Raw genomic sequence first — 25,050 nt, 5'->3', positions numbered from 1 at the left:
CCAGTTGCTAAAGAGCTATAAATAGTATTGTGGAAACCCAAAGGAAGGAACAAGTATGTAATTCATTTTGGACAGATCAGAGGCATTAAAGAAGTCCCATCTAACTGAGTCCTGAAAGATGAGTAGAAGTTTGTCTAGCAGAAATAAGAGGAATGGACATTCCAGGATGTGCAAAGGTAAGAAGCTATAAAAGAATATGGTTATGTTCAAAGAAGGAGAAGAACTTTAAAGTGGCTGGAATATGGGATGTGTAGTGGGGAGTAACAGGAAAAAAATCTGGCAGGATGGGCTGACGACAGATTGGAAAGGATTTCAAATGCAATTCAAAGTAGTTTGGATTTTATCCTTAGGGAAATAGCAAATTATTGAAGGAATTTAATGAAAAGAGTAATGTGATCTGAACTTCCCTTAAGAAAAAAATCTTCAGTGGCTTTAAGAAGGATGAGTCGTCCAGAAGATTGTATATATGTTTATGCTCCTGTCATTTGTATTTATGTGTGCTTAGCTGCTCTTTTCTTATCTTGTCCTTGGTGCTCTGCTGGACATGTGGTACTGACTGGTGCTAACCAGTTACTTTCTACCTCCACATTCCTTTAAGTCTCTGTTTTCAGTCTCTACAACCACCACTGATAAATGCTGTTGAAAGAAGGTAAATGAAGAGAGAGGGGGAGGAAAGGATGAAAGAATATGAATAATCACAAAAGAAATACCTGGAAGGAAGAAGAGAGATAGTATACTAATAAAAATAACATAATGGCTAATGTGTATTGAGCATATACTATGTGCCATGTTCATTACTTATGCTTCACAGTACCTCATTAAATTTCAAAAAATTCCACAATGAAGCTACTAATTTATCCCCATTTTCAGATGAGCTAAGTGAAGCACAGAGTAACTTGGCTTTGGTTATAATGCTAGTAAATGGTAGAGAAGACTCAAACCTGTCCTGCCTGACTTTAAATCCCATACATTTAACTTTTACACTCTATTCCCAATTACATCACTTACTGAATGCTATGTGCCAAGAACTATGCTAGCTGCTTTACATGGGTTAGCTCTAAGACCCACAATAACCTAAATAAGTAAATATCATTACCCCCATTTTATAGTACAGAAAACTGAGGCTCTAGGAGATTAAGTAACTTACCTAAGGTTACAAAGCCAGTAAGAGGCAGCACCAGAGCTTTAACCCTGATCTGTTTGGCTGCACCCTTTCCATGGCATTATGATGTTCCTATTCCCACTGCCTACTCCTTCTCCCCCACGGTGACACTACTTCTCATTTCCAGATTCCACACTCAAGGCTCAGCTAATATCTTACCTCCTCCAAAAGCCTTTCAAGAACATATCAGCCTACCATTGCATTCCTACTACAATTATTTCTGTAACACTCATTTAACTTGATCAAGACAGATTTGTATTTGTCAGTTCCTTGTTCTGTTTATGTTCTATGTCCCCAATCAGTCAACCCATGTAAGAGCCCTGCAGCAAATCCTCAGGCAATTTGTACCATCCAAATATGCCTTACGTTACTCTTGACCAAGCCTCTAGAGGGGGACGAAATCGTGTCATATAATATGTATCCCCAAGATAACTGGCAGAATCCTAAGCACATACTAGGGCTTCATAATGTATTGACTGGCTCCAATATACATTAATAGTAGGAAGTTTACAGTAATAATAACAATAACAGCTAACACTATATATGTGTATATATATATATATATATATATATAAATACACACACACACACACGTATAAATTCAATCCTCATAATGACCAGTGATGTAGGTACTAATGTTACACCCATTTTACAGAGGAAACTGAGGAGCAAAAAAGTTAAGTGACTTGTCATAAGGTCACACAGCCAATAAGTAGCCGAGTCAGGATCCAAATACATGCAGTTTCAATTCAGAGTCAGCATTCCCTTGACTACTTTAAAAATACTACCTTCACTCAATAGATGTTGTTCTAAGATTAAACAACTCTCACACCTTAAAAAAAATTATAAAACTCACATGTGACTTCTGCTGTAAACACTGAATAAAGTAGATATGGAAAGAAGTTTGTCTGCATATAGTAGAAAAAAAAAATCCCTGAAAAGCAGATACAAAGCTGCTGGAAAAATAAGAAGAAAAGAAAATTGAGAAGCATTTCTCTTTAGAAAAAAATTAGAGTGTGCCAGTTGTGCCATTTTCACAAAGTCTCTGTGATTTATAAAGCATCCATCCTGACTTCCTCTCATTAATACACCAAATTATAAAGCATACGTCAGAGCAAGCAACCATTATTAGCAAAAGCTCTGCAACTCTACACCAGAATCATGTAATCTTGAACCAGTGAAATGCAACCACCTCTGGACTGACACACACAACAGCTGTTCAGTGTGTCAGAGAAATGGCCTGATGAAGATCCTGAGGAAACACTGGAAAACAGAATGTTGATTTCCAAATCTTTCAAACTTGACTAGGCTATGGCAAAAGTCAGGGAGAAAAATACAAGTTATATTTCTACTTTAAAAAGGCAACAAGAAATTCTTGATAATTTAGAGATGATGGAGAAAGTGGAGGCAAGAGATGTAGGTTTGCACATAATTCATAATTTATGAAGCATTTTCCTGTACATTATTTCTTTTAACTCATACAACAACTTGGTGAAATCAGTAGCATTATCATCTCTACAAAATCAGCCTCTGCAAATAAGGCTCAGAGAAGATAACCTTCTATAGTTATTTAGCTAGGAAGTGGAGAAGCCAGGACTAAAGGCCAGGTCCTCTAAAACAAAGCTCCTTTCTTTGTATCATATGGTTCTCTCTTAAAACAAACAAATAAAAAGAAGAGCCTCTCGTGTTATAGAGGGAAAAAAGGTAATAGTGATTGCAAAACAGACAATGAAGCATAAGAATGACAGGTCTCATTTCTCTCTGCTCTTTTAAGGAAACTCCACATCTCCCTCTTGAAAGTAAAATAATAAGTAATGAAAAAAGCCCTCTTGGTTGCTTTCCATCTCCATGTTCCCTAACTTTACTCCTCCTCCCTGGATCTGGACAGGGTAACAATCTCTGTAACAGTACAACACCACAGTGGTGTCACAGACACATGAAAAACAAGCCCCATGACTCTGTTCAGGGAAATGCCAAAGGAAAGCCAGAGAAAATCTAGAACCCTGAAAATAAAGCAATTTCCCCATACAGCACAGCATAATTCTGCAGAAGAAAGTAAAATAAAGGATGATTATGTAGAAACACTGTGCGGTGTGCTGTGTGCATGGTGGCGAGGATGTGGGGGCAGCTAGGGTCTGAAAATGGAAGAAAGAATTTAAAAAGCAGGTAAGTCTATCTAGCGTTTGTTATGGCTGAAGAACTCTATGTCACAAAGTAAAGGGAACTGCTGCTTCAGAGCTCTACAACTTCCTGGGGAGCAGAGATCAACAAACAAATCCACCCTTTCTCAGAACTAACACATGAAATTCTTTCAACATTCATATGCAAGGAATGACAGTCAGACATTTCACTGCAGAGGCAGTCAGTGTGATTATGCCCACAGAGGATATCCCTGTTTACCTCTCTAGTCATAGAGATGCCCATAAGCAGTGGCACATTGCCAGTCTAACATGTAAACACATGGTTCCAGGTAAGGAAGTCTCTTCGTAACCCAACTATTATTTTTCTCACTATTCTTCTTTTATTAATTCATTCAGTATGTATATGTACGTGCCTGACACAGTTGTAGATTCTTGGGATAAAGCAGTGAACAAAGTAAAGTTTCTGCCCTCATAAGCTCACACTCCAAATCCAAATCCGAGATTTCTTCTACCTCTAAGATTCTGTGGTTCTATTACTAGAGAAAATTCAATTGCAAATGTCCCTGGCAGAGAGACACTTTGAGCACCCAAAGAAAAAAGACCACCTTATAGCCTCAGCATCTAGCATAATGCTTAATGCTCAGTAAAGGTTTTTAAGTGAATGGAGGTAATTGCTATGTTAAAGATATGGAAACTGAGATTCAGGATGGTGAAATAAATTACCTACGGTTAAAAAAATGGTAAGTGGTAGGGCTAAGAACTGTGCCCTGACGTAGTACTAGTCTAGGTACACCCAATAATTTTCATGAATCCAATTAGGACTTTATTTTTAAGGACTATTCAGTTATTAAAGTCAGCTCCCCAACAGTGAGTCTCTGCATCTTGCTTACCTCTGAACTTATTAGTACCAGACAATTTAACACTTAATTTTTCTGTAATGGGGTCAAGAGATAAGATTTGAAAGAGTTTAGGGATGAAATTACCCTTAAAAGTTATCTAGTTCTTTCTCCTTACTTTTCAGATGAGGGAACTGATCAGGAAGGGTAGAAATTTGCCCCAAATCCCACAGCTAGTCATGGGAGACTTAGCACCAAAACCCAACTCTTCCGATAACCAAGCCCAGTGTTCTTTTCCATCACCACACTGTCTCTCCTGGGTTCCTTGATGGTAAGAAGAATTATTAAATGTCTTTTGTATTTCTACCAACACTCAGAAACCACACCTACCATATGGTGCTACTGGCATACCACATTACCCAACAAATTAACTATTAAGAAAATTTTGCTTTCAAACTTAACTTTTCCTCCTCCATGAAATTTCTCTATTCCAGTTAGACCAGAGAAGTTTTAACAGCTTCTGGACCAAGACCCTGAGCTAAAAGACTCCAGCAGAAATTAGCAAAGCTCAATACACAGTAAAAATAACCCTATGCTAATATTCTTTCCCTGAAAAAAATGTCAGGACTTACAGGACAAGCCCTTCCCCATTGAGTTTTGCTAGAAAATAATTGAGTGGCCTAAAGACTTGCATTTTCAGAGAAAGAAAAACTTTACCTACTGCCCTAGCTGAAGAGGAATTTTCCTGAGCTGCACTTGCAAAAATGATCTGCTCTGCAGTCAGGCCTCCCTTAGGGAAGTCAGAGATTTCACAGGAACACTAAATTGGGAGAAAGAAGACTTTAACTCTTGTTCAGGTTCTGTCACTAATAAATTATTTGACATTAGGCAAAATCATTATCCTCTCTGGGGTTATTTGACTCACCTGTAAAATAGGGATAATAATACTTATCCTGATTACCTCAAATGGTAGTCAGGTAGAATATATGAACTAATGGCCATAATATCAATTTGAAAAGTATAAAGCACCATGCAAATAAAAGAGAGTGCAATTAATTATTAGTATTATTTCTCAGAAACACTGCATATTTTAGAGGCCAAAAGCTATCTTATAAAATCAGTTATAAAGAGGCAGAAGCAGCGTGACATAGCTGGAAGATGCCAAGAATGGAGTTGGCTATAGGTATGAATCCGGACTCTGTGACCTTGACAAGTTGTTTAAACAAACAAACTTAAACAGTTTCATCATCTGAAAATGGGGGACATTACTACTGTGAAGAATAAGTAACAAATATTTACAAATATACATCTAAAAGCATCTTGTTTGTATGGTATAAAATGGTATTATTATAAATTTCCTCTTCCAGAGAGCTTAGAACTTCAGGGTTTTAGCTAGCATTCACACCATGGGAACAGTTGAAACATCTGTAATGTCAACTAGCTGAAACTGATTAAAAAAAATAAATTAATTAAAAAATAAAGAAAAAGAAAAAATCACCACCAAACAATAACAATAGCACCCCTGATCAACATATTAAAGCAAAAAATTTGATGCTAATTAACCTAGCACACTAGCAATTGGGCCAGAATTTAGGAGCCAGTTCTATCAATGGGTATTTTTCAGTCACTCATACAAACTGTTGTGTTTATTTCAAATCCACTGCACTGAGGCTCTCTTTGTGACTGGATTGTTGGATTATTGCCTGCATTCTGTCTTCTGCAAAAATGCCAAATGTATAGAAATTTCAGTCACCAGATTAAACGTTCATCTTGACAATATATTATGCTGTTTGGTGTCATGTTGACATCCTACTGATGATGCTCATGACTTTTTATGCCTTTATTTTGTTCTTTGGTTTCAGTAAAAAGAAAAGTTGAAAGCTCTTAGACTAATGAATTCAGATTCTTTTCAGACACAGTGCTGCTTCTCTTCCATGAGACCAGGAAAAGGATATATTTCTGGTTGCAGACATATGTGGTACAGACATGAGATCACAGCTTTAAGCTTAATAGAAGAACATAACAATCTACTTACTGTTTACACTTTAGCCCAAAGGGCAGCTGGAAATCACAACCAACCATATGCAGTGCTGAACAAGTGGTCAAGACTTTATTAATAAAGCCAAGCATTAACAAATAAGATTCTGGGAATGGTACAGTGAGGGACAGGAGTGTCGTACCACAGGCCCCTCTAAGTACTAGGCATGGGGCCCAGGCTATTGTTGAAAATGTCTTTTGGGATTAGACTATTCTCTCTGCCAGGATTTCATTTGCCATCTTTCATATTTCCCAGTTCTCCTAGACAGTGTTTAATCAGCTGCTAGGGACTGGTTAGAAAGGACTACGGTTCTTCTTGCATTCTGACATCCCTGAAACTGGAGTGAATTATAAAATTATCTACATACAATTAAACCAAATCACACACACAGAGAAATGCCTTGTGTACTATAGAGAACTATTTCAAGTAGAAAAAGAGATGCAAATAATACCTCATTTAATCCTTCCAAAGTTTATGACAATTATAGTAATATTATCCCCAATTATTGATGAGAAACTGATGAGAAAGGCTTAAGGATACTACAAGTAAATTGCAGAACAATTATTTAAATCCAGGTCCAAATCCCATGTTTTCGCTGTTCAACAACTTCCATAGAGAACAAATTAATTGATAACCCTTGGCCTATTATAATTTCTTTCTTTCTGCACTAAGATGTATACAAATATACTAGGTAAATGTAGTATTCAAAATGAATCACTATTGAACATAGAAGTATTTCTTACACACATCAGTGTCACAATTTATAAATTTCTATCTAGTTCTTTCATTTCTTTTCCATACCTAACAGATAAGGTCAAATCTAAAATTTGTAACCCAAATACAAACATCACAGGACAGGTGTCAGAGTGTAAAACCATCAACACCTACAAGCTTTCATCAAAGTGAGTTGGTTGGCCCTACTGGGTCAGCAAAAATTAAATAATCAATAACTCCTAAAAAGATGGTACAGAAGTCAGAAGTTTGCTAGAATAACTAGTTCATTCAAGTGAAATTTATTCAAGTGTAATAAGTAGAGAAGGGAAATCTGAATCTGCAGTCGACCTCCTCAGACTGGATTCAAGGTATAATATGGATTTTGATGAAGCACATTTTGCATCTATGTGTGTTCTGATTTTGGTTTTGCTTTGTTTCTGAAATAGAAGTAAAGTTCCTTATTTGAAGTACATTGTATTGTCTTTTTTTTTTGGAATTGTTACTGTCAAGGCTAAATATACCTCCAGTTTTCTATTGGGCCCAACATGAGAACTATATTCAGGAAAACAAGAGCAGAGGAAAGAACAATGTTCCAAATGTACCCTCCCTCACACCATGCCAGATTCATGATAGGCTAAAAGAGACAGCATGCTCTCCACTGAGATCCCTAATGATGCCCCTGAGAGCCCAAGCCATACACACAGTTATGACACAGATAGCAACCACATTTTCTCCCTTGGGGCTTAAAGAAAAGAGCTGGCTCTCAAACCACAGTCAGTAATGTGTAACCACAGCACAAGGCAAAAGAAAAAGAGAGAACATCCCAGTGAAGTATGAGGTTAATCTCAGATAATTATCCCAAGCAATTAGAAATCACCATGGAACACAACTTTCAATCTCACCCTCAGCTTTGATACATCACAAAATGAAAGTGAATGATTAAAAACACTAGAAACTTATAGGCACAAAAGTATGGATGGAAAAGTTATAATGGCCACATTTCCAATGGACTAAACACTGATATTAGTGTACAGAAAAAATGTTGTCTAGCACTTCAAGGTAATATATATACACAAACATAAAGCCTATGCACATTATAAAAGTAACTTTCCTAGAAAACATTACAGCTAATATAGTATTCTTTTAACCGTATATTGGCCACAAAATAATTCTTCAATTAACTAGCATTTTCATTATGTTTTGCAAAGGACAGCAGGCAACAGAGACATAGCAAGAAGAGTGTTGAACACTAGACAATTATGAAAAACAATAAATCTCTAATCTCTTTTTCCCCAATATCTAAATTCATAAAAAGTTCAGATAAAAAGTAAATCAGTGTCTTTTCAACAAATGGTGCTGAGAAAACTGGATATCTACACAAAACAATGGTGTTGAACCCTAACCTTACACTATACATAAAAATTAACTCAAAATGGATCAAAGACGTAAACTTAAAAGCTAAAACCTCAAAACCCTTAGAAGGCATAGGGGAAGTCTTCATGACATTGGATTTGCAATGACTGCTTGGATATGACACAAAAGCACAGGCAACAAAAGAAAAATAGATAAATTGGACTTCATCAAATTAACTTATGTGCATCAAAGGACACTATCAGGAGAGTGAAAAGACAACATAGAGAAAGGGAGAAAAAATTTTCAAATCACATATCTTAGATTAATATCCAGAATACATAGAGAACTGCTACAATTCAATAACAACTTCAAACCCAATTGAAAAATGAGCAAGGGATTTAAATAAACATTTCTCCAAAGACCTACAAATGGCCAATAAATATATGTAAAGATGTTCAACATCATCAGTCATTAAGCAAATGCAAATCAAAGCCACAATGAAATACAACATCACATCCGCTAGGCAGGCTATTACCCAAAAAAATGGAAAATAACAATTTCCCCTCCTACGGCTTACTCCTTTACCTTCTTCAAGTCTTTGCTCAAATGTCATGTTCTCAATGACTCCTACTTTGATCATCCTATTTAAAACCACTGCCTTTCATTATCAATTCACCTTATTGTACTCTATATTTTTTTTCCAAAAGCCCTTATACACTTCTAATATACTATATAATTTAGTTACTTATCATGCTTATTGTTATCTGTCTCTCCCATCTATAATATAAGCTCTATGAGAACTAAAATTATTTGTTGTATTCACTAATATATTTTAAGTGCAAGAATAGTACCTATCACATGATGAATGCTTAATAACCATTTGCTGAATGAGTGAACTAATTTCTTGCCTAGAGACAGAAAGTAGCTTAAAATTTTGAAAACCAAATATTTCTTTAAATTAATCAGTTATTATCCTCTTCAACACCAAATATTATCTCCCATTTGTTATCAACAAATAACCAAAGTACTATGGCTTAAAATATAAAGTGTCCCACTTTGCTGAACATTTCAATGGAATGAGGTCTTAAAATTTTATTCATATCTTAACATTCACAGTACATGTGACAGTTATTTACTTATTGTCTCCTGACTCTCACATCACCCTTCAATACTCTGCTCTGAGATTCTGGGGCACTATATTTCCCAGGCTCCCTTGCCAGCTGGCTTCCTACTAGGCTCTGCCAATGAGAGGGACTAGTGGGAAACTAGAAGGTGAGAGGAGGAGAGAAGAGACTTCCTTTTTCTAGCTCCTGACAGCATCCCTCCAGCAGCAAAATACACTTATGGCTGCACCATTTTACATTCCCACCAGCAATGGCTTCTTTTAGCACTCCCAATACCAGCTGCCTAACCCCCTCAAAGATACCAACACCAGCTGGCCACACTCCTCTTAGTGATTAGGGCGTAAGCCATGCCATGTTTCCCTCAGTTGTCTGAGCACAAGCCACATGGCACACCCTCTCCCCAGAGGTCCAAGCCCCAGTCATAATCTTTTCCAAGTTCCTAAGTTCAAGTCACCCATGTTCTTCCATTTTGTTCCACCAACCTAATGGCTGGTAACTGCTCCCTACAGTTATATCTGGGTTGCCTCAGCTTGTTTTCCCTTTTCAAGCTTCCAATACCTGTGTAACAAGGATCCTCAATGAAATCCCATCCACTGTAACTATTTATCATGGTTTTTGTTCTCCTGACTAGATGTGACTATACTTGGTATAGTATAACACTTCAGGCAGAGCAGAAGACTGACAACAGAATAAATTTATATTTTACCACTCAGAATTAAACATAATATAGATCTTTTCATACTATCTTAACCAAAGAATGAGAAAATAGGCCTTTCAAATAGAACAAATAATAGACTGAGATCTAGAAGCACTATACTCATATCTGTATACTCTCATAGAGTCATAAATTTTCATCTCCAGCCCACTCCTCTCTCCTGCCCATTCCACATTTCCATTTGGATATCTAGCATGCATCTCAGATTTAACATGTCCAAAACTGAGTTTCTTATATTTCCTAAAACCTGTTCCTCCCAAAGCCTTTCCCACCCAACTTAATGGCAACTCTATCCTTATAGCTTCTCAGGCCAGAATCCTGGAGTCATCCTTGACTCCTTTCTTTCTCTCATCCTCCTTATCCAACATATTAGAAAGTGCTGTTAGTTCTTCACTCAAACTATATTCAGAGTATAACCACTTCTCACCATCTCCACTGCTACTCCAAACCACCAATAACTCTCACCTGGATCATTGTAGTAGCCTTTTAAGTGGTCATTCTGCTCCCACTCTTGTGTATCCCTAAAATTTATTCCCAGCAACTACCTAAATGATCCTTTTAAAACATAAGACAAATCATGTTACTCCTCTGCTCAAAATGTTCCTGTGGCATCCCATCTCCCACACACAGTAAAAGCCAAAATCCTCACAATGATATACCAGTTCCTATATGATCTGGTTCCTATTACTTCTCTGACTTCATCTCCTATTATTTCCCTTTCACTCATTTGTCTCCAGCCATTCTGGTTTCTTTCCAGTTGCTTTAACATCCAGGCACATTTCAACTTTAGAGTCTCTGCACTGGTCACTCCCTCTGCCTGTAACACTCTTTCCTAGGTATATGCATGGTTCCTTTGCTGTTATTTTAAGTCTGTGAGGAAAGATTTTCATCTCAATGAGACCTTCTCTGACCATCCTACTTAAACCTGGACACATTTCCACACTGGGCACTCCCTATCCCCCTTCCTTATTTTATTTTTCTCTATGGCATTTATCTTTTGCCGTACTACATAATAATTTATTTTTTATATTGCCTTTCTCCTTCCACTATAATGTAAGCTCTTTGATGGAAGGAATTTCTGTTTTGTTCACTGATGTATCTCTAATGACCATATGGTGCCTGGTACATAGTTAAGTACTCAGTAAACATTTGTTAAGTCAAACTCCAAAGCACCAAGGAATGAATAAATATAAAACACACATAGAAATACAGTGTGACATATATGTGTATATATGATCAATATTTACTATATTCTGAAGAATGAAACTGTATTATAAACTCTAATACTATAGTAAGTACTATGCCAAAATTACTTAGACTTTTCTGTCAGAATCTCAAAATGTATTTATAATCCTACCACATAATACATGGAGGCTCTCTAGCACAGTGTTTAACAGTCAGCCTGCCTGGCTTATATTATTCTTGCAATATCTACTAACTCTGTGACCCTAGGCAAGTTACTTGACCTCTGTGCCTTATTTTCTTCATTATAAAATAGTAACGGTAGTAATAATAAAACCTAGCTCATAGAAATTATGTAAATGATTAAATTATATAATATATTTAAAGCACTTAGCACAATGCCTGGCCCACAGACAATATTCATTATATGTTAATTATTATTATTATTCTATAAGGCACCTAATACTTGTTGAAAGACAAGTAAATGCTCTGAAATTCAACATTAAATACTGCCTGAATTTATTTATATTGCAGGCTTACTGAAAGTGAGAATCATTTTATACTTCTTTTATGTCTACCACAGTACTTAACATAGTAATTCAATAAATAATTGGCTGATTTACTGATTAATTGGTGATACATACATTATTAAACCTACTAAAAATATAGATTACAAAAGCCAGGTTAGTCAAAATGACCAAAATAAGTAACAATGGAGAAGAAACACAAGTTCATCAGTTCTGACTCCTCATTTTATCACACTTATGTGTGATGTTAAAAAATATGCTAAAGCATACTAAAGACTTTTTAGCAAGTATACTAAAGACTTTTTAAAACTTGTACAGTAGAGAAACACAGATTTTTCTAGCAGAAAAGAAATAATGATATGTTAAGTAAACTTATTGTGGTAATCATTTCACACTAAACATAAGCCAAAACATTACGATGTGCAGCTTAAACTTACACAGTGCTATATATCAATTATAGCTCAAAAAGAAAGAATGACAAATTAATAGCATAGGAAGAAAAGGCGAAAGGAAAGGGAAAGTAGAGACAGATGGCAGGCTTTAAGTTGAGGAGCCAATCAGTCAAGACTAGGGGAGTCATAAGAGATAACAGAGCACTAACAAAGACTCAGGTTGACAGCTAAGAGTAGGACTTTGTTGGAAAGGCTACTTCTTCAAAAGGTCACACAAAGATAAGCCAAGTTGAGTGAGGGCAATAATAACTGATTCCAAAAGAAGTATGCAGGTTAACCTCTGGTCACAAGAAGCTGAACATCTTTCACAGAAGGAGAACTTCAGAAAAAATAAAATAAAAGCAAAGTAATATAAGAATGAAATTATTAACCATCTTTGAAATGATGGACAAAGCCGGTGTTTGCCATCACTGGCTGAACACCTGGCTGGAATAACTGGAATGGAAAGATCCTTAATTAAAATTTTAATTCAAGTTCTGATATATAAATTTTCTGTCATTTTCTGTGAACCCCTACCCATCATTTTTATGACATTTTATTATTTTTTTCGGATGCTATAAAATCCCACATCAGTTAATGTGAACTATGTTCAGAACTGGCGATGGTCATATGACACAACCATTTTTTAACTCTTCAAAAATGTAATGCCATAGTGTGTAGATTTATTTATCAAGAACAATGGGAGAAGAAAATGACATTGCACAGAAAATTATTCACAGTAGCATGTTAGTCTGTGAATGTGCACATCTATGAACACCAGTGCACAAAAGAAATATAATTTCATCATTAAACTGTAGTTGTGACACAAACTATTTGAGCTTTATGTCCCTAACATGTTTTCATAATTCAGCTTTATGTCCCTAACATGTTTTCATAATTCAGACAACCACAAAGGACAGTTCACAATGTGCAGTTCTGCACTTCTACAAAATGTAGAGAAATAAATTCTCAACATTCGCCTAAAACAGAAACGTGTCAGTAGTCAATCCAAGCATATGGGCTCTTCTTCAATTTCTGCACCACTGATTGAAATCTCCTCCTTTAACACACTCCTCCTTTCATATTTTATTCTCTTTCCTTAGGTCTAACTTCCTTCTTTGAGTTACTTTTTCACGGCCAAATAAGCTTAGCCTCCTATTCTATTAGATAGTTTTTGTCACTTACAACATCTTCCCCTACTGCTCTGGAAACAGTGAATCTTGCGAGCAAATGGTGTGGCATCACGCCTGAGATTTTAATTGGTGGGTACAGTCATACCCAGGCATTACCCAAATTTTATTGCAAGAGTTTGTGGTTTTATGGTTTACATGTGCTTAACTCTGTAGTCTTTAAGAAATTAAAGTATATAACAAATATGTTGAATAAACATATATATATATCATATACCCTGAGCATTATTAGATAATCACCATGAGAAAGAAAGAGAGAAAGGAAGAAAGAAAGAGGCTAAATTACCTGTCATTGCTAATACAGCCTCTAAGCCCTTGGTATATTTAATAAATACTGAAGATTATGCATTTTGACCCATCTTTAACTCAATACAATTACAGCTTCTATGCAGATATCATCTCACAATATTACACTGCACCATAATTACCTAAATCATAAAGCCAAATCTTTCTCTGAGCTCCCTATGCCTGCTACAGTCTGAATGTTTGTGTCTTCCCCAAAATTCATGTGTTGAAATCATAACCCCCAAAGGTGAAGGTATTAGTAGTGGGGCCACTGGGAAGTGATTAGGTCATGAGGGTAGAGCCCTAATGAATGTGATTAGTGCTCTTATAAAAGAGATCCCAAAGAGCTCCCTAGTCCCTTCCACCATATAACAAGAAGTCTGTGAGCCAGAAGAGAGCCCTCACCTGACCATGCCAGCACCCTGATATCAGATTTCTAGCCTCCAGAACTGTGAGAAATAAGTTTCTATCATTTATAAACTATCTATGGTTATTTTGTTATAGCAGCCCAACGGACTAAGACAATGCCTCTTCATCATTCAGAACATCCTGAACTGTATATGCACATACCTGGGAACTACCTATTATAAAACATGTAAAGTCCTACAGAAAAGTCTACCCCCAAAATCAGAAAATCTGCAAACCCTATTCAGAATATTTTAATCGTCAGGAACTCCTTTTTTTTTCAGTTCATTAGAATCTCTACTAATCAGATTATATAGGCACTCTGAGGTATGCTATCACTAACTCACAGGTTTGTAGCTTTTGTTTCCAATCCTTCTGTCTTCTTAGCAGTTGTGCAGGTAAAATGATGACAATGTATTTCAAACTCACTCTAAAAATTAACTTTTCCAGCAATACAAATATCACATGTGGAATGCATTTTAAAATAGAAAAAAATGATAACTTAGTATTAATGTCTTTACCATTTTCTCCTTTTTTTGTTCTTTTTTTGCGGTACGCGGGCCTCTCACTGTTGTGGCCTCTCCTGTTGCAGAGCACAGGCTCCGGACGCGCAGGCCCAGCGGCCATGGCTCACGGGCCCAGCCACTCTGCGGCATGTGGGATCTTCCCGGACCGGGGCACGAACCCGTGTCCCCTGCATCGGCAGGAGGACTCTCAACCACTGCGCCACCAGGGAAGCCCCTTTTTTTGTTTTTTTTAAAAGTTAGTTTATTTGAAAATTTATTATTTTTTTTATTTACTTACATTTTTATTGATTTACAATGCCGTGTTAGTTTCAGGTGTACAGCAAAGTGCTTCAGTTATACATATACATATATTCATTCTTTTTCAGATTCTTTACCCATATAGGTTATTATAGAATATTGAGTAGAGTTCCCTGTGCTATACAGTAGGTCCTTGTTAGTCATCTATTTTATATATAGTAAGTGTGTGTATGTTAATCTCAAACTCCTAATTTATCCCTCCACCCATGTTTCCCCTTTGGTAACTATAGGTTTGTTTTCGAAAACTGTGCATCTGTTTCTGTTTTGTAAATAAGTTCCCTTGTATCATTTTTCAAAATTAGATTCCACATATGAGTGATGTCATATGATATTTGTCTTTGTCTGACTAACTTCACTTAGTATGATAATCTCTAGGTCCATCCATGTTGCTTCAAATGGCATTATTTCATTCTTTTTATGGCTGAGTAATATTCCATTGTATATATATATATACCACATCTTCTTTACCCATTCCTCTGTTGATGGACGTTTAGGTTGCTTTTTATCATTTTCTCCTATCTAGCACTAGACTTACGTCCTAATCTCTGCTTAAACATGTGCCATAATGACTCAAATATTTTAAATAATTAAAATTAAAAATAGGAGATGACTTATCCCCTGCAAAATCAACGAAATAGTAAAGTAAAATTGCTTTTGAAGACCAGAAGAATACTTAGAAAGGAATGACCCGATTCATTGTTATTCCTTTCATGTTCATTCCTTTCTCTTTTTCTCTCTCTCCCTCTCCTCTCCCTCCCTCCCTTTTCCCTCCTTCCCTCCCTCCCTCCCTTTGTCTCTCATTTTCTACACTTTTCCCCCTTCTCTTTATTTCTGTAATTATTGAGGCCGTGCCACGTTGTATCACTGTTTTAAGAAAAGGAAACAACCAAGTCAAAAACCACAGGGTGAAAGTATGAAAGTTAAACTTAATGCTAACATTATGCCTATTAGCAATTTTTTAAATGGAACTTAAAGGGTTATCTAACCAAAAATGACTACTGCCATTAGGGAAAAGATATGAGAAGTAGTTACAACTTCATCAACTTACATTTTAAAAAAATCTCAAAAGCTCACTATTCTTAACTAACACTTCTTAAACCCTTTTCATACTTTACTAGTCCACACCAATTACTTTTCAGCCTACTCACTCAAACAGAAATTATACACATTATAAAACAGAGTAATGACATTTTTTACTTATCAAACCTAATCTCTCCAGATGAGATTAGATAGTTTGCATCACTGAACCAAAGACTGTTACAACTGAAAAGGAAAGAGGTCTAGAAAGCTTAAACAACTTGCTTAAGCAAGTAACTTGTTGTTAATTAGTAGCAGAGAGAGTTCAGACTAGAATCCATTTCTCTAAACTCCAAAGCACCAAAGAAGATTGGGACTAGAATACAGACATCCAAACTTCAAAGCACTGAGCACCGTATACAAAAGACAAAGGAAATGGCGATGGTCCTAAAGAACTCACTAAAAACCTATAGTTGCATACTTCTCTGATGAATGATATATGATTATAGTAATGGAGGAAATTGCAGATCTAATACAAACAGTATATTCAGAAAATAATTTGGTTAATCTCAAGTCATTTATGTATAGTTCTGGAATACATAATGTGATTTTTTTTCCTCCTGGATCAATACCTTCTGAATTACATTGATTCAAGGTCAATATTAAAATAAACTAGAAATCCCCCCAAAACTGGCAAAGGGTGACAGTAGAGACAAGAGTTGAAACAGAGAAAGAGAAACATGCTGGTTGTTAAGGGGAAGTCATCCCAGGATTAAAAAACTGTTGTACTTAAATGTTCAAGACATAATCCATGCATGTTTGATAGAGTTAGCTATAATTATAAGCAGAATCTTTCACCTACTTCCTCTACACTCCTGCCTTTAAATGGCTAAAACCTCTTTTCAAAAGATGGTTACTGGGAATATGGGAAAAGTTGAGGAAATTGGATTTTAAAATCACAGCACTCTTGCTAAGGGTAAGAGTTTCATATGGTCTCTATGAGGTTAAAGTGAAGAAAATAAGGGAAGAATTCTTCGTGATCATCATTGAAGCCCGTGACTACATTCTATAGACCAAGCATAGAGCAACTTATATCTCCCCAGGCAACTGTTGAAAATGGGGAAAACAATGCACTATTGATGGAACATTTCAGACTCCAGAGCTGACTGTTGTTATCTCTTTAACACTAACTAAACTTAACCCTGATGGAAAGAAGGGAAGGGGCCGGGGGGAAACGGAGGGGCCAGAGTGGGTGGGAGAGATGGAGAGAAGGTAGGAAAGAGAAAAGGAGAGAAAACGAAAAATAAGAAAGTATTAAGGGGTATTATTCTTCAGAACACTAAAAACTCAATCTACAAAGAAACCTTTTATATATAAAAAAAAGGTGTGGTTACAGAGATATTCAAGTTATTGGCATTTGTTTCTAAGCAAAGAGGACTTCAACTTTTAAAATACAGTAGTAATAGCTATACCATCGTGACTGATTGAGCCTTACTCTCTTTTTGTGGTAATGTGTACTGCATCAAGAGAGATAAAGAGGAAGAATGAAAATAAATAAATAGATCAATAAAAACTAAAGGGGGCTTCCCTGGTGGCACAGTGGTTAAGAATCCGCCTGCCAATGCAGGGGACACGGGTTTGATCCCTGGCCCGGGAAGATCCCACATGCCACGGAGCAACTAAGCCCGTGCGCCACAACTACTGAGCCTGCGCTCTACAGCCTGCGAGACACAACTACTGAGACCATGTGCCACAACTACTGAAGCCTACGTGCCTAGAGCCCATGCTCCACAGCAAGAGAAGCCATGACAATGAGAAGCCCGTGCACCGCAACGAAGAATAGCCCCTGATCGCCACAACTAGAGAAAGCCGTGCACAGCAATGAAGACCCAACACAGTCAAAAATAAAAACAAATAAATTAATTAAAGAAAAAAAGACTAAAGGAACCAGGGTACTTAAAGCCCTTTAGTTATTAGCTTCTTTCCATCCAACTACTCAAAACTGTAATGTTAGTTTACTTTCTTGTTTAAATCTCAGTTCCCAGGTATGCAAGGACAAAACAAAATAAAAATGAATTTTTTCCTCCAACAAAAATTGCAACTTAAAGCCAGTTGGTCATAGGACTGAGGCTGTCCATGCAAGGTAATGGTGAAAATACTCTGTCACTATTAAAAGAGCTAAAGTTGTATAAACACTCAAACTAAGTGAACAGGATTTCCTTTCATCAGAAGAGAGGGAGAAGTGATTTCACAGTATAAAGAAGAAATACAATTTGGAATAGGGAAAAAAGCCACTTGAAGACATTATCTTAAAATAATATTTACTGTATTATTATTATTATTACCATCATCTGGTTTCTTGCACATGTGACTCTGCCCAAGCATATGGATTTATATCTACATTGGTTGGTTTATTATCCTATAGAATAGGAGACATGTATTTTACTCTAAATTCAACAAGTTTAATGTGCCTCTCCTTTACACTCAGAAAATATAAACAAGCACTTAAAAAGTAAAAATGTTTCTTTTACCATGAAATATTAATTTTAAGCTTATTAGAAATTGGTATTTCACCTTACAATGGGGAGACACATATGGAGCTGATCACAACAGTGTGATTTCAAACTGCTGAGGGGAGTATGAATCAGTGCATCCTTTCTAGAAAGCGATTTGGCAGTATATCAAAATCATTAAAAATACTCTTTGAACTATATTTTAGATGTCTAGGAATTTATTCCACAGAAGCAATCATGGTGGTATTCAAAGATTTATATGTTAAATATGTTCACTGAAGTACTGCTTATGGTAGAGAAAAATTAAAACTACCTAAATTTCAGCAGTTAGTATTAACATATTTAACACTTATTAAACAACTTGTGTTGACTGCCTACTATGTGCTAAGCACAGTGGGTTAAATTTAAAATGTATCCTTAAAGTAAAATATAATGTAACAGTTTAAAAATCATATGATCCCAAACCGTTTTATAAATTTAATATACTTCTGGAAAAATCACAAACAGAGATTTTTTGGTGGGTGGGGGAAGAAATGATAAAATTACACTAAACTTCATCTGGAAAAATAAATGCTTGAGAATAACACAGATAATCTGAAAAAGAAACATAATTCAATTAAAAAATATAAAATATCACTAATTAAAAGTGTGCCAAATGGATAGCCAGATTGATTATTAATAAAAGAAGTTAAAAATGGACACAAGTATCTCTAAGAATTTAGTCTAGGATAACTGCACTGTTTAAAAGATGGATTATATGACTAATATTGCTGGGAAAATTGGTTCTTTATATCTTAATAGCATATCATGCAACAAAATAAATTTCAGATGTATTAAAAAATTAAATGTAAAAAAAAAGGTAATGTTATAATTAAATACAAGTGAATATTTACATAATGTTGGGTGGAAAAGACATTCCTAAAAATGACACCAAAGGCAGAAACTCTAAAGGAAAAAAATGAAAGTTTAGATTTGATGAGAGAATTGATTTTCTAAAAACTTTAATTGAAACACAAAATAAAGTTGGAAAAGAATCTGCATCATATAAGATAAAGGATTACTATTTCAGCATGTAAATACCTTTTACAAATGAATAAGTATTAACTGTCGATTATAATAATGTGCATTACTTTGTGCTGGACTATTCGAAATATTTTATATATGTTCATTCATTTGATCCTTTCAACAGCCCTATGACACACAGAAAACTTTTACAGATAAGGAAACTGAGGAACCAATAGATTAAGTAAACACCCAAGGTTACAGAGTTGGTAAGTAGTGATGGTAGAGCCAAGATTCAAATACTGTCACCAACAGTCTGACTCTAAAATTGAAGCTACTTCTCAAAGGATATGAGTAAGAAATTTATTTTTTAAAAAAGAAATGAAATGCAAATGAGCAATAAACAAATGAAGAAATATTTCATTTCACAACTAATCAAAGAAATACAATTATACTAAAAATAAGCTACCATTTTCTACCTGTCATATTAGCAATGGCTGAAAATAATGACAGGAATATTGTAAGCAAGGATGTGGCAAGATGAGTACTCTTGTACACTGCTAGTAAAAGTAAACTGGTTCAACTTTTCTAGAAGGCATTTTGGCAATATGTATCAAATGCCTTTAAAAAGTGACTAACTGACAATTCATTTCTAAAAATTTGAACTAAAGAAATCATCAGAGATGTGTGCAAAGATTGAGCTACAAAAGAGTTTATTGCAATGTTTTTAATAATAGTAAAAAATTTAAAAATAACTATAGATGATCAGTTAAACTATGGAATGTCCACAAATAGAATAGTATGCAACCATTAAAAATAATGATGTAAAATAATAGTGGTTCATAGGAAAATATAAACGATATGATATATATTGTTAAATAAAAAAGCAGAATATAAAGCATTTGTTACCATATGATTCCATTTTTGTTTAAAAAGGAGATATAGATATAAACATTAGAGAGAGAAACATAAAATTTTAATACTGGATGTATATAACCTTGATATTATAATGATTATATATGGACAAGGAAATGCAGTTTTTTCTTCTTTTTATTTTTGTATGTGTTTCCTAAATTTCTTATATGCAGTAACTGTTACTTTTGTACTAAATAACAGTTCATTTTAAAAAGAAAAGGTATGCAGGAGTATATTTAATGACATGGGGAAAATCATCATGGTATGTTAACTTTTAAAAAGTAGCTTGCAAAACAGCATGTGCAATAAGATAACATTTTTCATTTTTCTTTTAAAAACTACGTGTATCTAAGTAGAAGAACTTGAAGGATATAATCAGTATAAGCATTTTTAAGGTATCTCTAGATGTCATTATGGAGGTTTTTTTTAGTTTCTTTTTTACATTTTCCAAATTTTCTCCAATAACCATGGTTTGTTTTTTAATCAGAAAAAAAAAGCAATGAAAAAGACTATATTTTACTCTTTTCTCCAAATCCATTCTAATTGTTAAACAAGCCTATAATTTATGGAAAAGCAAAAAATAACATATGCCTTCTTATTGTCAAATCAGACACAAAAAGATGTGATAGTTTCTCTTCAAAATGCAAATCTCATAAATGTATTAGTATATTCTATCCAATTAGAAATTGTATTTAAAATGATGAAACTCTAAAAGTACTATATCAAGCTGCAAATGAGCCCTACAAAGCAATGAGGTAAATCTTCTTGATACGTGTCCATCTATTGATAGACAGTAAATATAGGAAATTAAAATAACTGCACATGGTTAAATGTTTGATTTAAAACAAAATAAACGTTGACACTGGTCATCAATATGGCAAAACAAAAAAATTGAATAGGGATCAATTATTTGGCAGTGTAGCATTACCAACAGTACTGATCTGGATTCCTAAATATGTGATCTTGAGCAAATCAAGTAATCTCATCAAGTTTTAGATTCCTCAGCTTTAAACTTACAGTGAAAAATTAGACTCTTTGGCTTTAAAATCACAGTAAAAATGGATAGAAATATAAATAATTTTCATATAGCTAAGCTAATATAAAACCTGGAGTACCTCTAAAATTAGTATCTACTTAATTAAATATAGATGAAGATGGTAAAAACATGAGACAAAAAGAGAATTTCCAAAAAAAAGAAAAAAAAAGAAAAGAAAAGAAAGAAAGAAGATAAAGAGGAAAAAGCAGGCACCCTTGAAGAACTTCTTTCAGAGGGAATCAAGACTCAGAAAAACTTACTAGCTTTTTCCCATTTTCAGAAAGCCAGAAGAACTGGGGACCAAATTTCTGAATTTTGGCCACAAGCCCCAAGTCTAACTAATCACCCAGTAGCACTCCTCCACATGGAGAAGCTGATATAGCATCAACAAATTCTTTATCAAAATCAACACTGTAACATTGAGAAAATTAAATGTGTTGTAATCTATAAATGGCCCAGCCTGTTCTGTTGAAACTTTATCCCAGTTGGACACTATATTTAAAAGTATGTTCAAAAAAAGTTTCTCTTTACCTCTGCTACAGTTTTATTGTCATATATATTTTCTTCCATTTCTTAGAAAGTTTGCTTGTTCCTGTAATTTTGCATATGATATTTATATACATTCTTCATGGAAATATGCATAATATAGTCAGTTTCATTTTTCTTGCTAAGGGGGAAAACATGCTTGAAATCTTTTATTTTTCAATACAAAACTCCAGTCCCTTATGTCAACTTTCACTGACTTTCCATCTCCTTAAAATTTCACTTTCCTCCCCATTTCCTCCTCCAGTCCAAATACACACACACAAACAAACACACACAGAGGGATACACAGGCAGAATGCTAGACTTTAAAAAATAAACATTCAAACATAAAGTCACCTGAGGTTGACAAAGTTGTAAGCTCTTTCAAAAAAAGAAGAAAGTTTGTTAAAGTAATAAAAGAAAGCATTAGACATTCTAATCAAAATCTGGTAATTTCTTTTTTTTCTCTAAGTCAATGTTATTATCCAAGATAATAAACCACCATTACAATAAGCCAATTCTCACAGTTAATCATTATAAAAGAAAAGCAAAAGCCTTAAAAAGCAAAAGTCTTTACCTATCAAAATATTTTTTACTTATTACAGGTTTTCTGGATATCTCAATATTGCTTCTCTCCCAACCATCATCAAACCATCCAATAAACACCTCTGTCAAACACACTGTCTCTTCAGCTCATAAATAACAACATACCTGGCACCTGTACACATAAAGAGCAACATAAATGTTTAATCAAATACCTCAACTTCAGAAATTAGCTTCTCCCCTTTATCCTTTGGTGGCCACAGTATCTTCATTGGAAGCCTCTATTGCTGTCATTATTTCTAATTTGAAATCATCCTCTACCTCCACACCCTTCCACGAAGGAAACATAGTTTTTATCTTTGTCTTGCACATGTACACCATAGTGGGGGGGGGGGTAGAGTAAATTGCCATTTGCAACTTTCTTTCAAAAATAAAATAGCAAATAAACAAGGAGTCCTCTCCATTACAGGATACCAATGCACATTCAACACTCAAGTCAGCTGCTGGACTCCACTGTTAACCTAATTGCCTAATGTATCATATTTTCAAATGGCAGGAAAAAAAATCTCACAATCTGGGAAGAAATTATATGAAGGTAAAGAGACACTATATTTGACACCTCACATGAAGCTTCTGTCCATTCCAAATAAAGTACTGTAACTTTGAATGTTTCTGTACTTATGTCTAAGAAATAATTTAAAATGAAGTTACAAAGTTCACAGTGAGGTCATTGTCAACTTCAGGGTAGATCTTAAGGAAGGAGAGAGCGAATAATGGAAGACAATACTTAGGTTATTCTTGAAGTGAAAAATATACCGTTTTCATAGGCAAAGACTTAAGATTGTTGGTTTTTACAGAACTCAGAGATTTGAAAAATAGTTCAAATTAAAATAATAATAGTAACACTTGTAAAGCACTTATTGTACAAGCATTATTGTAGTTATTTTACATATATTAACTTATTTAGTCCACAAAACAAACAACACATATTGGAGTAGGTATTAGTATGTGGATATTATTATCACTATCCCCATTTTACATATGAGAAAGTAGGCACATATAAATTAACTTGTCCAAGATTACGCTAGTAATCGTCAAGTCAGGATTTTAATCTAGGCAGACAAACTTTAAAGACCAAGTTTTAACCACCACTTAACCTCTGAACTACCATAGAATAATCAAATGAGGCTTTTTCCTTGGAATTACTCCTTCATTTCATGTATAATTAGAAATATACATTGAGATTAAAACCCGTTTCCCCAAGAAGGATAGCTATGGACAATCAATACAATGGTGTTTTGGTTAATTACTGTATTAACTTCTATGTAAATCCATAAATCAGTACCTTTTGATATAAGAAATTTAGCAGAGAATACACTCATGATTCTATGAATTATGAATGACGGGCTTATTTAACAACGATAAGAATTGCTCCTTCCTTGGTAAATTTTTTAAACTTCATTCTTTTAGGATTAATTTGCCGTGAATATTGAGTTCCTTAGACACCCATGTTTCTCCATAGATCATTTATACAGCAACATCCTTATAACAGAGTAATGAGGAGAATTAAAAAGGAAGCAAAAGCCAAAACAGATGTCAAAGTAATACACTAAAGCTCACTTACTTTTCTTAAAGAATAATTCTGGAGCTCAGAATCTATTTACTTTTACTTCAGATAAAATTATAGTGCTTTTAATTATTTGAGGGGCACTCCTGGGTTCAAACCCTGATTCTACTACTTACTAGTATTATGATCTTGGGAAAGTTATTCAGCTTCTCTGAATCTAGGTATTTCTAACTGTAAAACAGTCCACCTCACTGGAGTGTTGCAGAAATAAACCCAATTAACATAGTATATGTAAAGTTCTTAGCACAGTGCCTCGCATATAGTAAGCGCTCATAAATGGTTCTCTGTTGTCTAAGAAAATTGAACTAACAATAATCCAGGGACTCACTGTGAAAATTAAATAGCATAATTTATGTGAAAGCACCTGTATTAGTGCTGTACAACAGAAAGGAACTTTATAAAATGCTAGTTTTCCCCCTCTTCTTATCTAATTTAACAGCCTACAGCTGAATAGAAATAGCAGTTCATAGGAGTATGGAAGAAGGATTAATATTACTAGAGGCAAAAACACTAATTACCAAGAAATGACATTTTACAGTCTGGAAACAAAGGAAAAGACAGAAAATCCAAAATGCAGACACCAGAACTTAAAAAGCACAGCAGTTTGGGGGCCCGCTCAACATAGAGATAAGTAGCCTTAATAGACAATTCAACTCAAGAAGCAGTTCAGGAATCAGAAGTGCATCATGATGACTCTGAGCCACAAAGGCAAGCTGCTAGGTAATTAAATTTTTAAATTATAATTTAAAACTGGATATGATATAAGCTTAACTATATATACATTACCCAAAAATTTTAACAGGGGTTATCTCTGGTAATGGAATTATGGGTGATTTTAAATATCCCCTTCTTTTTTTTTTTTTTTTTTTTTTTGCGGTACGTGGGCCTCTCGCTGTTGTGGCCTCTCCCGTTGCGGAGCACAGGCTCCGGACGCGCAGGCTCAGCG

At 34.9% G+C, this 25,050-nt stretch overlaps 1 protein-coding gene across 22 annotated transcripts in view; it reads right to left on the bottom strand.

Annotated features, from left to right (window-relative positions):
• Nucleotides 1–25,050, bottom strand: part of SOX6 (SRY-box transcription factor 6) — a 620,530-nt gene that overhangs the window by 404,969 nt on the left and 190,511 nt on the right. Inside the window, exon 1 of one of the 22 annotated variants that reach the window (XM_089915118.1) lies at nucleotides 1–24,971. This exon is cut by the window's left edge and continues 2,950 nt beyond it. The exons of the other annotated variants lie outside the window; for them this stretch is intronic. The gene's annotated coding sequence lies outside the window, so the exon portion shown is untranslated. Of the gene's footprint in view, nucleotides 24,972–25,050 lie in introns of those variants that run through there. 22 annotated transcript variants of the gene reach the window in all.

Source organism: Delphinapterus leucas, chromosome 7 (genome assembly GCF_059928025.1).
Source record: "Delphinapterus leucas isolate spDelLeu-1000000601 "Yukka" chromosome 7, BTC_Dleu_Yukka2, whole genome shotgun sequence".
NCBI classification, from domain to species: domain Eukaryota; kingdom Metazoa; phylum Chordata; class Mammalia; order Artiodactyla; family Monodontidae; genus Delphinapterus; species Delphinapterus leucas.
The sequence above is the reverse complement of the archived record's forward strand: the minus strand, read 5'-3'. Positions and strand labels throughout refer to the sequence as shown.